Source organism: Glycine max, chromosome 16, assembly GCF_000004515.6.
Source record: "Glycine max cultivar Williams 82 chromosome 16, Glycine_max_v4.0, whole genome shotgun sequence".
Classification (NCBI taxonomy): Eukaryota; Viridiplantae; Streptophyta; class Magnoliopsida; order Fabales; family Fabaceae; genus Glycine; species Glycine max.
Window position 1 is genome coordinate 36,781,800 of NC_038252.2, and position 12,760 is coordinate 36,794,559.

At 32.1% G+C, this 12,760-nt stretch overlaps 1 pseudogene; it reads left to right on the plus strand.

The window, feature by feature from the left end:
* Positions 1 to 4,144: 4,144 nt before the first annotated feature.
* LOC100803744 (uncharacterized) lies at positions 4,145 to 6,907 on the plus strand (annotated as a pseudogene).
* Positions 6,908 to 12,760: the final 5,853 nt, after the last annotated feature.

Below are 12,760 nucleotides of genomic sequence, written 5' to 3' on the forward strand. Positions count from 1 at the left end.
ACATTTTTTTAGTTAATTATGACAACAATATAAATATAGTTATTTTAATTCGGTTGTGGAGTATAGCCATAGCTAGTGTCTTAAATACTTGGATTTGAATACCGGATATGGAGTTACTTATTTAATACTTGTAGAGAGAAAATTACTCTCAATAATAAAAAATACATGTGATCTATCAAAAAATAGTTTATGTCTTATATTTTATATGCATTTTTGTAATAGTAATAGTCACTTAAGTTATTTTAATTAGGAGAAGAGAGACATTCTATGTCTCTTTACATATTTTAAATTAAAAAATAGTTATTAGGAGAGAGTAATAAAAAATTAAAAATTGATAAAAGATAAAATTATCTAAAATTCTTCTACCACTAAAAAAAATATATTTCCTTTCTTAATAGTACATATAATTTATTTATAATAGTTGTAAAGCACACTTGATTTCTGTTTACTTTTGTCGGATAATATTTTTTTATTAAAAAAGCTAACGAAAAGTAACAAATGCAGTCTAACTTAGTAAATCAATAGGTATAACTATTATGTATAGCTAACTATGCTTTTGTATTTTGTTAAAAACGTGATTAATTCATTTAAAAACATTAGATTATCAAAATCTAATCAGATTAAAATAAACATTTTTAATATAAAAAGGCCATAACTTTCATGTTATTTATATATTTTTGTGAAACATTATTATTGTATTCTAAACTCGATTAAAATAGGGGTGAGAAAAGTGATCTTTTAATTGAAACAAAATTTTGTGACCGTTTATGCAAAAGTTTAATAAGTAGTTGATAGTGGATCGAACGCAATTATAGGGTAATCGAGGAATAAATCAGATAAAAAGACGACAAAAGTAAACAAGTACCTTAATAATTGAAGTTAACCCTCAAAATTTTAAGAGCTTTTTTTTTTTTCTTTTTCTTAGGGAGAAAGTGATTTGAGAAAAGCTATCAACCATAAAATCTTCTTCCGACATTACCCGAGGATCCTATTGAAACGGAGATTAAGGCCTCCTTCATTTTTAAAACCAATCAAAATCAACATATCAATGCCATCAACCTCTTGCTCTTTTTTGGATTTTTGTTAATTCTTCATTTATGATGAAAACGTTCGAGCCATTTGTTTGTACTTTTTGTTGAAATAAAAAGTGAATTTTCAATTTAAAAGTATATTTATTCTAATATATAGAATAATTATTCTTTTGGCGAAAATAATATTATAAATTGTGTTAATATTTTTTTAAGTGAAAATAATAGTTGTTGTAAAAAATTTAAAATTGTAAAATGAAAATCAGCAGTAATTTAAAATTTATACAACAAATATTTATTAAAAATTATAAACATGATATATTAAATTTTTTTATCACATCTATAACTTGATACATTAAAAATTTATTAAATAATATGCAGTTATGTATGAAAGAAACGATAATTTAAAATAAAATTTATATTTAAATTAATTAAAAATAGATTATGTTATTCACTATATTCTTCATCAAATAAATTAACCTCTTTTATTTTTTCTTTAGTTTTATTTCTGAAATCAATTTTTATAATGATTAACTGCACAAAAAAAAGGTAAAATAAAAAACAAATAGTATATAATATTGGTAATGTTATATAGATGTGCATAAGAGAGTGGTTGTATGCAATTAAAAAAATGAAGTGGATGTATGCAAAAAGAAATATGAGGTTTATGATAAAAAAAAATAATAAAAGTAGATAAAAATAAGATTAATTTAATAACTTCTTAAAAGAAATAATATATAATTTTTACAAGATGATTTAAGAAAAAGAAGATAAAATTTAAGTATAATATAAAATTTAATATTATTTAATTATTTTAACATCTATTAGTAATATTATTTAAAATTTTATATTATTGATGTTGCAAATTTATTTTTAATATTGAAATGTCTCAATACTTCATGCTAGATTGCCTCTCCCCTACCAGGGTAAGGTCTTGGTTGACATAACTAAACACTTCATTAAAACTTAATCTCCTAATCAGGACATGCTAGAGGAGAGGACTATGTGTGTGTCATGGAAAGAATGAATGATATGTAATGAAACTACCTTGATTTACTATTAAAATTATTGAAGTTGTGATTAAACCTTATAATTACTGTCAAATTACACTTATTGGACCTAATCCCTCATCTTTTTTTTTTGTTATGTGATTTGTGTAAACAATTCAAATTAAACATAAATATTGGTGAATTATAACATAAAATTTTTATTAGAAAAGTATTGTTATTATAATTTTGAAAATAAAAAATTTATTATTTAATATCTACGTAGTAGAGTTGATATGAGTTGTGGAAAAAATAATTTAAATTTAATTTGATCAAGATGTTTAAATTAAAATGTATTATTTTTTTAATCATATATATAACTTGATATATTAAAAATTGATTAAATAATGTGTAGTTGTATACGAAAGAGACGACAATTTAAAATAAAATTCATATCTAAATTAATTAAAAATATATTATCTTATTCAATATATTCTTGATCAAATAAATTAAATTATTTTATATTTTCTTTAGTTTTATTTCTTAAATCAATTTTTATAATAAATAACTACACAAAAAAAAAGGTAAAATGTAAAACAAGAATAATACATAATATTGGTCATGTTATATAGATCTACATAATATATAAATTGTAAGCGACTAAAAAAATGAAGTGGATGTACGTAAATAGGAATATGAGATTTATGATTAAAAAAATAATAAAAGTAGATAAAAATAAGATTAATTTAGTAACTTTTTAAAAGAAATAATATATAATTATTACAAGATGGTTTAACAAAAAAAAAAGAAGATAAAATTTAAGTATAATATTAAATTCAATATTATTTAATTATTTTAACATCTATTAGTAACAGAAAAGTTATTTAAAATTTTATATTATTAACTATATTTAAATTCAACAAGAAGAAATTTAAATCAATTATTTAAATAATGTGTGTTAGTTGTTATAAACTCCACAACACCTAAGTTTGATAATAAACAATGTTTTTTTAAAATAGAAATATAAGTATATTTTTTATATGAAAACAATATTATTTTGATATTTCACTTGTACCAAAAACGATCTATGTGTAACAATTATCTTATAGTTCATTTCACATCTTGTACTATTTTTAAGTATTAGACTCAATATCTTAATGCGACAAAGTCCGATGTTGCAAAATTTATTTTTAATAAAAATTGTTTTAAAAAAGTTTGATACACTATTGATATGACTCAACACTTCATGAAAAATTCATCTAGATTGTTTCCTATTAGACAAAATCGTGTTTGATATGACTCAACACTTCATGAAGAAGCTCATCCAGATTGTCTCCTATCGAACAAAGTTTTGTTTGGCATGACTTAATCCTTCATGAAAAACTATTCTGATTTATTATTAAAGTGGTTTAACATAATTGCACTAACAAAGTAATAACATAATTGTTGAACATAATAATTTCTATGGCTGATGTTGAGAAAGTATGCTTACTGATTTCTCATGCTTGTGCTCATGACCAACTACTAATATTGTTATTAATATTCATTCTTTCTCTTTTATATTTGTTTATTATCATCATCGAGAAACAGAGACCCCGGAGATGGAGAATAATGTCGGGGAACAAAAATAAAAAATAACACACAATCTCGTGATATTCCATTGTCACGCTTATCTTAATCATCATTTATATATTTTTTTTAAAAATGATTATATATAAACATAAGACTAAATATTTTTTTTATTTTTTGGGTTTAATTTTGTTTTCTAAATTAAAAAAATACTTTGATTTATTTTTATATTTTTATTAAATCATTTATCATATGATGTTGTTAAGCTTATGCTTCAAATTAATTTTATAATTGTTCTTCAATATAATTATCACAAATGCATTTAAATATGTTAATAATTATCACAATTGTTCTTCAATATAATTTTAATTCTCATCTAATAAATTTTACAAAATTACAATTAAATATATAGTATTATACTACACATATAATTTTTTCAACTCATCTCTGTGTCCACGCGGGCATAGGTCCAACTTCACAACTATGCACACGGGATACTGAGCTAGTACTTTATATTCATGTGGATGTATAATAAAACAAGTTGTTCTTTTAAGACGCTACCCTTTTGGTTGACTCAGGCCTCCTTCTCTTATAGTCTCTATACACTGTTTCTTCCTGTTCAGTGTAGCTCCACTCTATAATCTATATGCACCTCCCACTCTCTCACATCACCATTCTTCTTCCACTCTCCTATCAGTGTCGTCCAACCCCTTTATGGCTAAATGCCCCAAAACGACACCCACTCCCACCAAAACGGTGAAGCCACCGTCACCACCTCCTCCTCCTCCCAGCATCCCGTTCTAACCCTCCAGCTCCAAGCAATGACCTCCACCACCACCTCCACCTCCACCGACCCCCTCCCCTTCTCCTCCGACGCCGGCGCCCTCCGCGCCATCAACAAACGCTTCGAGGGCCTCCTGACCGTCCGCACAAAGGCCATGAAGGGCAAAGGAGCCTGGTACTGGGCCCACCTGGAGCCCATTCTGGTTCCCCACCCCGACACCGGCCTCCCCAAATCCGTGAAACTCAAATGCTCCCTCTGCGACTCCCTCTTCTCCTCCTCCAACCCCTCACGAACCGCTTCCGAACACTTTAAACGTGGTACATGCTCCAACTTCACCTCCTCTCTCAGACCCCCTTCTCCACTCCCTATTTCCTCCATCACCCCCGCTCCCCGCAAGCGTCCCTCCCCCGCCACCTCACCTCCTTCCTATCAAAATCACTCCTTGCCCATTCTCCACTCTTCCCACTTCCAAATCTCTCACGCCAATACTGCACACTCGCATAATCACCACCACCACCACCAGCATTTAATGTTGTCTGGTGGGAAAGATGACTTGTGTGCTCTTGCAATGTTTGAGGACAGTGTGAAGAAGCTAAAAAGTCCCAAGACTTCTCCTGGTCCTGCTTTGAGCAAGGACCAGGTGAATTCTGCTTTGGACTTGCTCTTCGACTGGTTCTATGAAAACTCCGTGTCTTTGTCCATGATCGAGCACCGAAAGTTTCAGGCCTTTTTGAGCCAGGTTGGCTTGCCCAACAAGTTGGGGAGGGAGATTTCTGGGGAGAGGCTTGATGCTAGGTTCGTGGAGGCCAAGGCTGAGTCCGAGGCTAGGATAAGGGATGCCATGTTTTTTCAGTTGGCCAGCGACGGGTGGAAGTGTGGGGATTGGTTTAACTTGGACTTTTGTTGCGGTGGTGATTGTGGTGGTGTAGGCGGCGGGGAGAGTTTGGTTAAGTTTGTGGTGAATCTCCCCAATGGGAGTAGTGTGTTTCAGAAGGCCGTGTTTAATGGGGGAGTGGAGAATTCCAAGTACGCTGAGGAGGTTATGGGAGATGGTTACGGAGGTTACCGGGAGTGTGGTCCAGAGGTGTGTGGGTATTGTGGCGGACAAGTTTAAGGCGAAGGCGTTGAGGAACTTGGAGGTGCAGCACCATTGGATGGTCAACACAGCTTGCCAGCTTCAGGGGTTGACTAGCTTGATCAAGGATTTTAACTGTGAGCTGCCGCTTTTCAGGGTTGTGATTGAGAATTGTTTGAAGGTTGCTAATTTTATAGACAATGAGTTGCATGTGAGGAGTGTTTTCCTCAAGTACAGGATGCAGGAGATGGACTGTGGTGGGTTGATTCGCGTGCCTTCGCCGAAATGTGATCCGTTGAAGAACTTTGGAGTGGCGTTTCCTACGTTGGAGGATACGTTGAGCTGTGCTAGAGTGATACAGAGGGTGGTGATGGAGGATGGGTTTAAGGTGATGTGTATGGAGGATCCACTGGCGAGGGAGGTCGCGGGGATGGTGCAAAATGAGGGGTTTTGGAATGAGTTGGAGGCTGTTTATTCGCTTGTGAGGCTCGTTAAAGGGATGGTGCAGGATGTTGAGACAGAGAGGCCCTTAATTGGTAGGTGTTTGTCTCTTTGGGAGGAGCTGAGGAGCAAGGTGAAAGAGTGGTGTGGGAAGTACAACATTGTGGAAGGACATGCGGAGAAGATAGTTGAAAAGCGGTTTAGGAAGAATTATCACCCTGCTTGGGCAGCAGCGTTTATACTTGATCCACTTTACTTGGTTAAGGATGCTAGTGGGAAGTATCTTCCTCCGTATAAGTGTTTGACGCGCGAACAGGAGAAGGATGTAGATAAGTTACTGACGAGGCTGGCTTCCCGGGAAGAGGCTCATGTTGTGTTGATGGAGCTAATGAAGTGGAGGTCAGAGGGGCTTGATCCGCTCTATGCACAGGCTGTTCAGATGAAGCAAAAGGATCCAGTAACCGGAAAGATGAAAGTTGCTAATCCGTTAAGTAGTAGACTTGTCTGGGAAACATGTTTGAGTGAATTTAAATCCCTGGGAAAGATTGCTGTTAGGCTCATTTTTCTGCATGCAACTTCAAGTGGGTTTAAGAGTAACTCGTCTTTCACTAGGAAAGTTTCAGCTAATAAACACTCAAGAGTTACCTTGGAGAGGGCTCAGAAAATAATATATATTGCAGCTCATGCCAAACTTGAAAGGAGAGACTTTTCTAACGGAGAAGAGAAGGACGCAGAGCTGTTTGTCATGTCCAATAGTGAGGATGACATGCTTGAGGTTTATGCTGATGCTCCCTTAGTGTAATGTGCTTTTTTGTCAACTCTTACGGAATTGTGTAATTTTAGTATTTATCATATTCTTTCCAGAAGTCTTCTATTATTCCCTCATTACATCTGGTGGAAGTTTTTTCATGACTTTGGGGTTGGAACAGAAGGAATATTGGAAGGGACCAAAGAAAGCATGTTGTTAGTTATTGTGTTCTCTACTTTGATCCTAATGAATCATCATCAATCTTTTTTCCGGTAATTATTTTGTACTTTTAGGGTTTGTAAAGGAGGAACCGTTGCACTTTTATCAGCCATAACAACAATCCAGGAAAAGGAGCAAGAAGGATGTCAAATTTTTTTTTTTTTGCTAGAGTGAGTTTGCAATGAGAATGATTATTGAGTCCTAATTCTAATACCAATCTACAACTTAAAAAGAATGCTTTCACTGGATAGGTAAAATTTGCCTTAATAAGCAACGACACGTTTAATAATGTCCTCGTCTAAAAACTTCAATTTCTAATTCATCTTCTACTTGTTCTTCTGCTCCAATTTTGTACCAAGTAAAAAATACTGGACTCTATAAACCGTATACATGCTCGTGAAAATAGCTTTCAGGATTTGATTAATTTAGTTTAAGGTTCTCTTCACTTTTTTTAGCTATTGACATTGATACGATATAAAGCCATAAAACACTCATGTAAAATATTTAAAAATCAAGCAAACTGAATTTTATGGTCTGTATGAAAAATTATTAAATAAACAAGTGGAAAGCTTATGTCTGGAGCAAAGTTTTTCTTATCTCACCGATAAATACGTTTAAATGACATCATGGTGTGTCGTTAACATGATTTCTTCTGAAGGGAGGAAAAGGACGACACAGATGGTCCATGGAATTTTGATCACATATCTCGATTGACATTATGTCTTGATATGCCATAACATAATACACAGTCTAAAGATTCTGCTTGCCACTCTAATTTGTGTGATTGAATAGAATAGGATGAATTAGCACTGTTTGACCACCTGATTTCCATCACATCCAAAGACTTTAATGCTCCCGCTTGGTTCTAAACTGAGTGAGTTGACCAAAGAACAAAAGGTGTATCACTGCTTTCTGCAAACTGCCTGATGTAGAAATCTCAGTTCTAGTAGGGACTAGCAAGATGAAGAGTTTCTCTTCATGTTTCCTGATTTTTAAAAACCACTCATGCATGGGCCATATAGTTGTTGGACTTATCCCCATTATTCTTATTTTGTGTTCTAGTAACAAAGAAATAAGAGAATTCTCTATTACTTGTCATCTAATGAAAATTTTCACTCTTATCAATTCAATTGGTATTAACTATTAACTATTAAGATCCTTCATGCTATTACAAACTAGTGAGCCCAGTAACTGAGCATAAGTCCACTTTCAAGTAAATTTCAACTTCCAAGCTGTAAGGATAGCATTTCTATTCTAACGGTATATGTTATATGTTGCTCCTTGGTCTCTCTCTTTCATAGGGCTATTGATGCATGTGAGTGCCTTTAGATGAAAGTGGAAACATAAATCTGGCCGTTTTTTGGCCTCACCTTTGAAAATTGATTCAAGTTTTGGCGTCTTCTGTTTTAACTGTTCACTAATTTGTCAGAAGTCATGTTTCAAAACTAGAAAGGAAAAAACATAGCTGTGGCTATCTACACCTGATCCTAGTCATGTTTCACCACAACTAGAGACCACATGATTAGTCATCACAAAAATGGGAACACTATACCTGAAAACCATATCCAATAAAAAAAATAAATCTGATGAAATTGATGATACTACTTCAAGGCGGAGGCAATCTCAAATGATCTGGTTGTACTCCTGCCACTTGATCATGCTCTCATGAATAGGGTGTTAAGTTACTATACAAATGTGACACAAAAATGGGAGGCTCCCAAAAGTTGAATGTCACTTTTTGATGCAGAGTTGGAATGGAATGGCCTGAAGCAGTAGTAGTAGGGTGGGGTGGCCAACCCAACATGGTTTTGACGTGAGTCAACCTCGGAAGAAGATAAGTATCTTTGTATCCGAAGAAGCATTTCTCATAGATAATCTGGTATATCTCCTGGTGTGTTTGTTACTACAACATGATTAGGCCCACAATGGAGAGTGGATATCCATGCCAAGGGGTGTCATGGTCAAAGGAGAGTGAGGTATGAGTGGCCTTCTTTCACATCAATCCACACAACACGCAGTCTCTCTCTATATATATACATGTCAATGTTATTATTGTTTTTGTTTAGCTAATGTCCCACAAGCTTTGGTAACTTTCGTTTGAAACATTTATTTTTGTGATAATTTATTTGTTAATGGGGCCTTGTGTGCCATGTTTATCTCAATGTTGAAAATTGGAATTTTGCGGAATTTAACCGTTTAACTTGCCATGATTGCTAAAAAGGCTTGGAAAAAAGTTGAAACAAGGAGTGTAGCCTCAAAGAAAAGGAAAAGGGTGAGGCCTGTCGGTATGAGAAGGTACATGATATGGTTGAGAGGGTTATTGAAATATGCAGCCTCAATGTTTCATGGGATTATTGGAACCATGAACAGGTTAAAAGGGTTCTGGTGGTGATGAATTTTCATATCATTTTTCACCTTTCTCGTCAGTCATATGCGCATGACACCCTTCTGTTGTTGTCATACATCTATAAATTTCATAAAATTATGTAACTGAATTCTGAGATACTATCGACCTGATGCAAGCACAGGAGTTTCGTAGTCAATAATTAATACTACTACTTCTGCCTCTCTATTCCGTGCAAATATAGAACTTCTGAATATCACTGAATTCTGACATCTAAGTGCTTGGATTCTTTTTCTTTGTTGGGTAAAATTTATTGTAATAGAATTGGTTTTGATATAGTAGTTGATTTTGAACCACTATAGATTAGAATGATTAGATTTTATAATAAAACGTTTGTACAATGCGAGGTATTAATTCTTGTTCTTAGTGTAAATTAAATCAAAGGGGCTCCAATCCATCTAGGAAATAAAGAAATTGGCTGTTAAACAATTTTCCTATAGTAGGCCTTTTAGTACTAAAGCAATTTCTTGCTAATACATGATTATATATATACATTATTGTAACTCTTACTATTATTATAATTCAGTAACTTCTAGTTAGATAATTTTATCTCAAAACTACCATTAAACTCAAATTTCTTTTAATATAGATCTTATATACAAAATTTTATATTATTCTAAAATTATTTAATACCTTATTTAGATAAATCAAAATTAATATAATATATATTTTTAAAATATACTAAAATAAGAATAATTTGATTGTTATTCAATTTTGATAAAATTTAACCTAATAATGTTATTAATATGTAATTATAATTTAAATATTGGATCCATAAAAAAGTTATATTTTATATAAGTTATTGTCTGTGATTGATGTAAATTATATAGGTGTAATTTGTTTTTTTGTTCATATATATAATTTGAAAAGAAAATCATGTATTGGTAAAGAATTATATGCATAGTAAGTTAAAAGATGAAGATGCATTAAAACGATAATAGCAACCACAGAAAAATTTGTATTGAAGTTATTTTAAACTTCTGATTGGTTATGTTCGTAGATACTGCTGCTACTTGATTGAGGACTCTAGTACTACATTCCATAATAAATCATGCCACAATATGTCCTTTACAGCACGTACAACAGTTTGAAACTAGCATCAAGATAGCCACCCCTTTATCTTCTAACTTTTCTTCACCTTTCTCATTATGAAGCAATTCTCTTACATATTATGGAGTACCACTCAACAATTTTAACTTATTTTATACAGTATATTTAACTATGCACTCTATTACTATATGTGATGTTGAGTTTACTATTGAGCATATTGGTAATTTTGATTGATGTGTTTTAAGTATCTCCACCCACCTCAAGGCAAAGAAATAATGAAAGTTTCTGTAGCTCCTTAATGAATGGCAAAAAGTCAAACAACGTTGTAAGTGAAAAAGTTATGTGGGCTGACTGAACTCATTAGTAGTGTATATAGGGTGTTGTAATATTGCTGATTTCTTCAGAACTGATTTTATCTTTCTACTCAATTTGGTGTAGTGACAGTGGGATTATGTCGGCCATTGGCAAGCAATTCTGACTGCTGACCAACTAAAAGGAAAAGATCCTTTTTTTTTTCTTTCTCTTTTTCTTTTTAATTTATATATTTTTTTCCCTTTTTGCTTGATGTATGGTATAATTTCATTTTTCATTCAGTCTGGTTCTTCTTGTATAGGAGAGGAGGATGCTATGATTGGCATAGGACAAGACCATCTTTTTACAAGAATCTTGACACTTTCAATGTTCCCCCATGATTAATCTTTCTTTTTAATGTCTCTCGTTTTTCTTCCCACTAAGCATAACTCCCCTTGTTTTAGAATTGAAGATACATTTTTGTGACCTGATAATTTGTGTTATGGGCTTGCATTTTGTCTCTTAATCCTTCATTGCTATCATGATTTTATTGATTTTTTTTGCATAGCTTATAAATTCATTAATAGCTGAAGAAAGAGCTCTTACCTTACCATCTATCTAATGCTTGTGGGAGTGTGACCAAACAAGCTTCCCTTTGCTTCCAAAACCCAAAAGAAAAATTAATAGAGATCAAAGAGGAGGTAAAAATTTAAAAAGGAGAAAATAATAAACAATGTAAAAGAATTTTATATTATTATTCAATCATAAATTATTATGTATAATAAATTTGTTAATTTTTATAATAATTATTTAAAAAATTAAATCTACCACATGTGATTTTTATCTTATTGGTTATTAATATAAAAACATACATTAATAATGCATAAAAATTAAACTCCAACAAGGATTAAAAATCTTCTTCTAATGAATTTTCACGGGAAAAGATAGATAAATACAAAATTTAATAGGTAGAACCTTATTTATATATATAAAAAAAGGTAAATGTAAAATTTTCATATGATAAGATTTTGTAAAAAATTAACAAGATTCGTATCCTCCACACCAAAGATTGATATAGCTAGTGCTTTCGCTTTTACTATCTTGGATTAGGTGATTTAATATTCTGATTTCCAATTACACTCTTATTCTCACAAAAAGTGTAAACCTTAATCTCACAAGGAATATTTGGGAGGTGATCTCAGACACAGTTGATATTCCCTCCTCCTCTTGTCTTTTTGATGCCAATCAGCTAATTAACCATATAAACATTAACCTTTGGTAGTATTTTGGTAGACTTGAAAATTTGAGATTGTGATGATGACAATGATTACACCTTAATCAATTCTTCTCCGATCAAAACGTGGACTGTGCAACAATGATTACACATTAATCAATTCATCTCCTATCAAAATCTTGACCGTGGGTTTTAAGATCTATGGTTTTGCTTGTTACATACCAACTAGCCCTATACCTGCCCCATACTCAAGGGGTCCTCTAATGTGTTAGACGTCGTAGAAACATTTTTATGTAATGATGTAAGCACATATTATTCCTTGTTTTTTAGGGCAAGGCAATCATAACAATGCTATACACGTGTTGATAGAAAGAGGACAACGAAAATGGAGGGTAAGCCTTGTGACTTGAGCCACCAGAAAATAGACATTTATATATATATATTAGGTGTATTTTGTTTGATAAAGTCTTCAAGTTTTATTTTATATTTTTTGATCTAAAAAAAAGGATTGTTTTAAAGTTGATTTGCTTATAGAAAGAAATTAAGTTGTGGATCACGTGAGTACACCTATTCTTCTAGTTCTAGGCATTTCTGTTTACGCTGTTAGGTTTTTCTTTTTATTTGGATCTTTCTGTTTTGCCATATTTCAGCCAAAAGAGCATTTCATAATGTGAAAATTGCATGTAGATATCCGGACTAATTAAAATATTTTGTTTGGTATGCTTTATTTATATTTTAAGATAAATTATATTTAACAAATTTTTAAAATTGAAAAAAAAACATTTTGAGAAAATAAGAATATATTGGGGTTATGTTTGAATTTCTACCTGATAATCCAAATAGATCAAGCTTGATATTTCCCAATTCAAACTGTAACGATGAACTGACTGCGAAGTCGATTTTTTTTTCATAAATTGAGTTGGGTTAATTT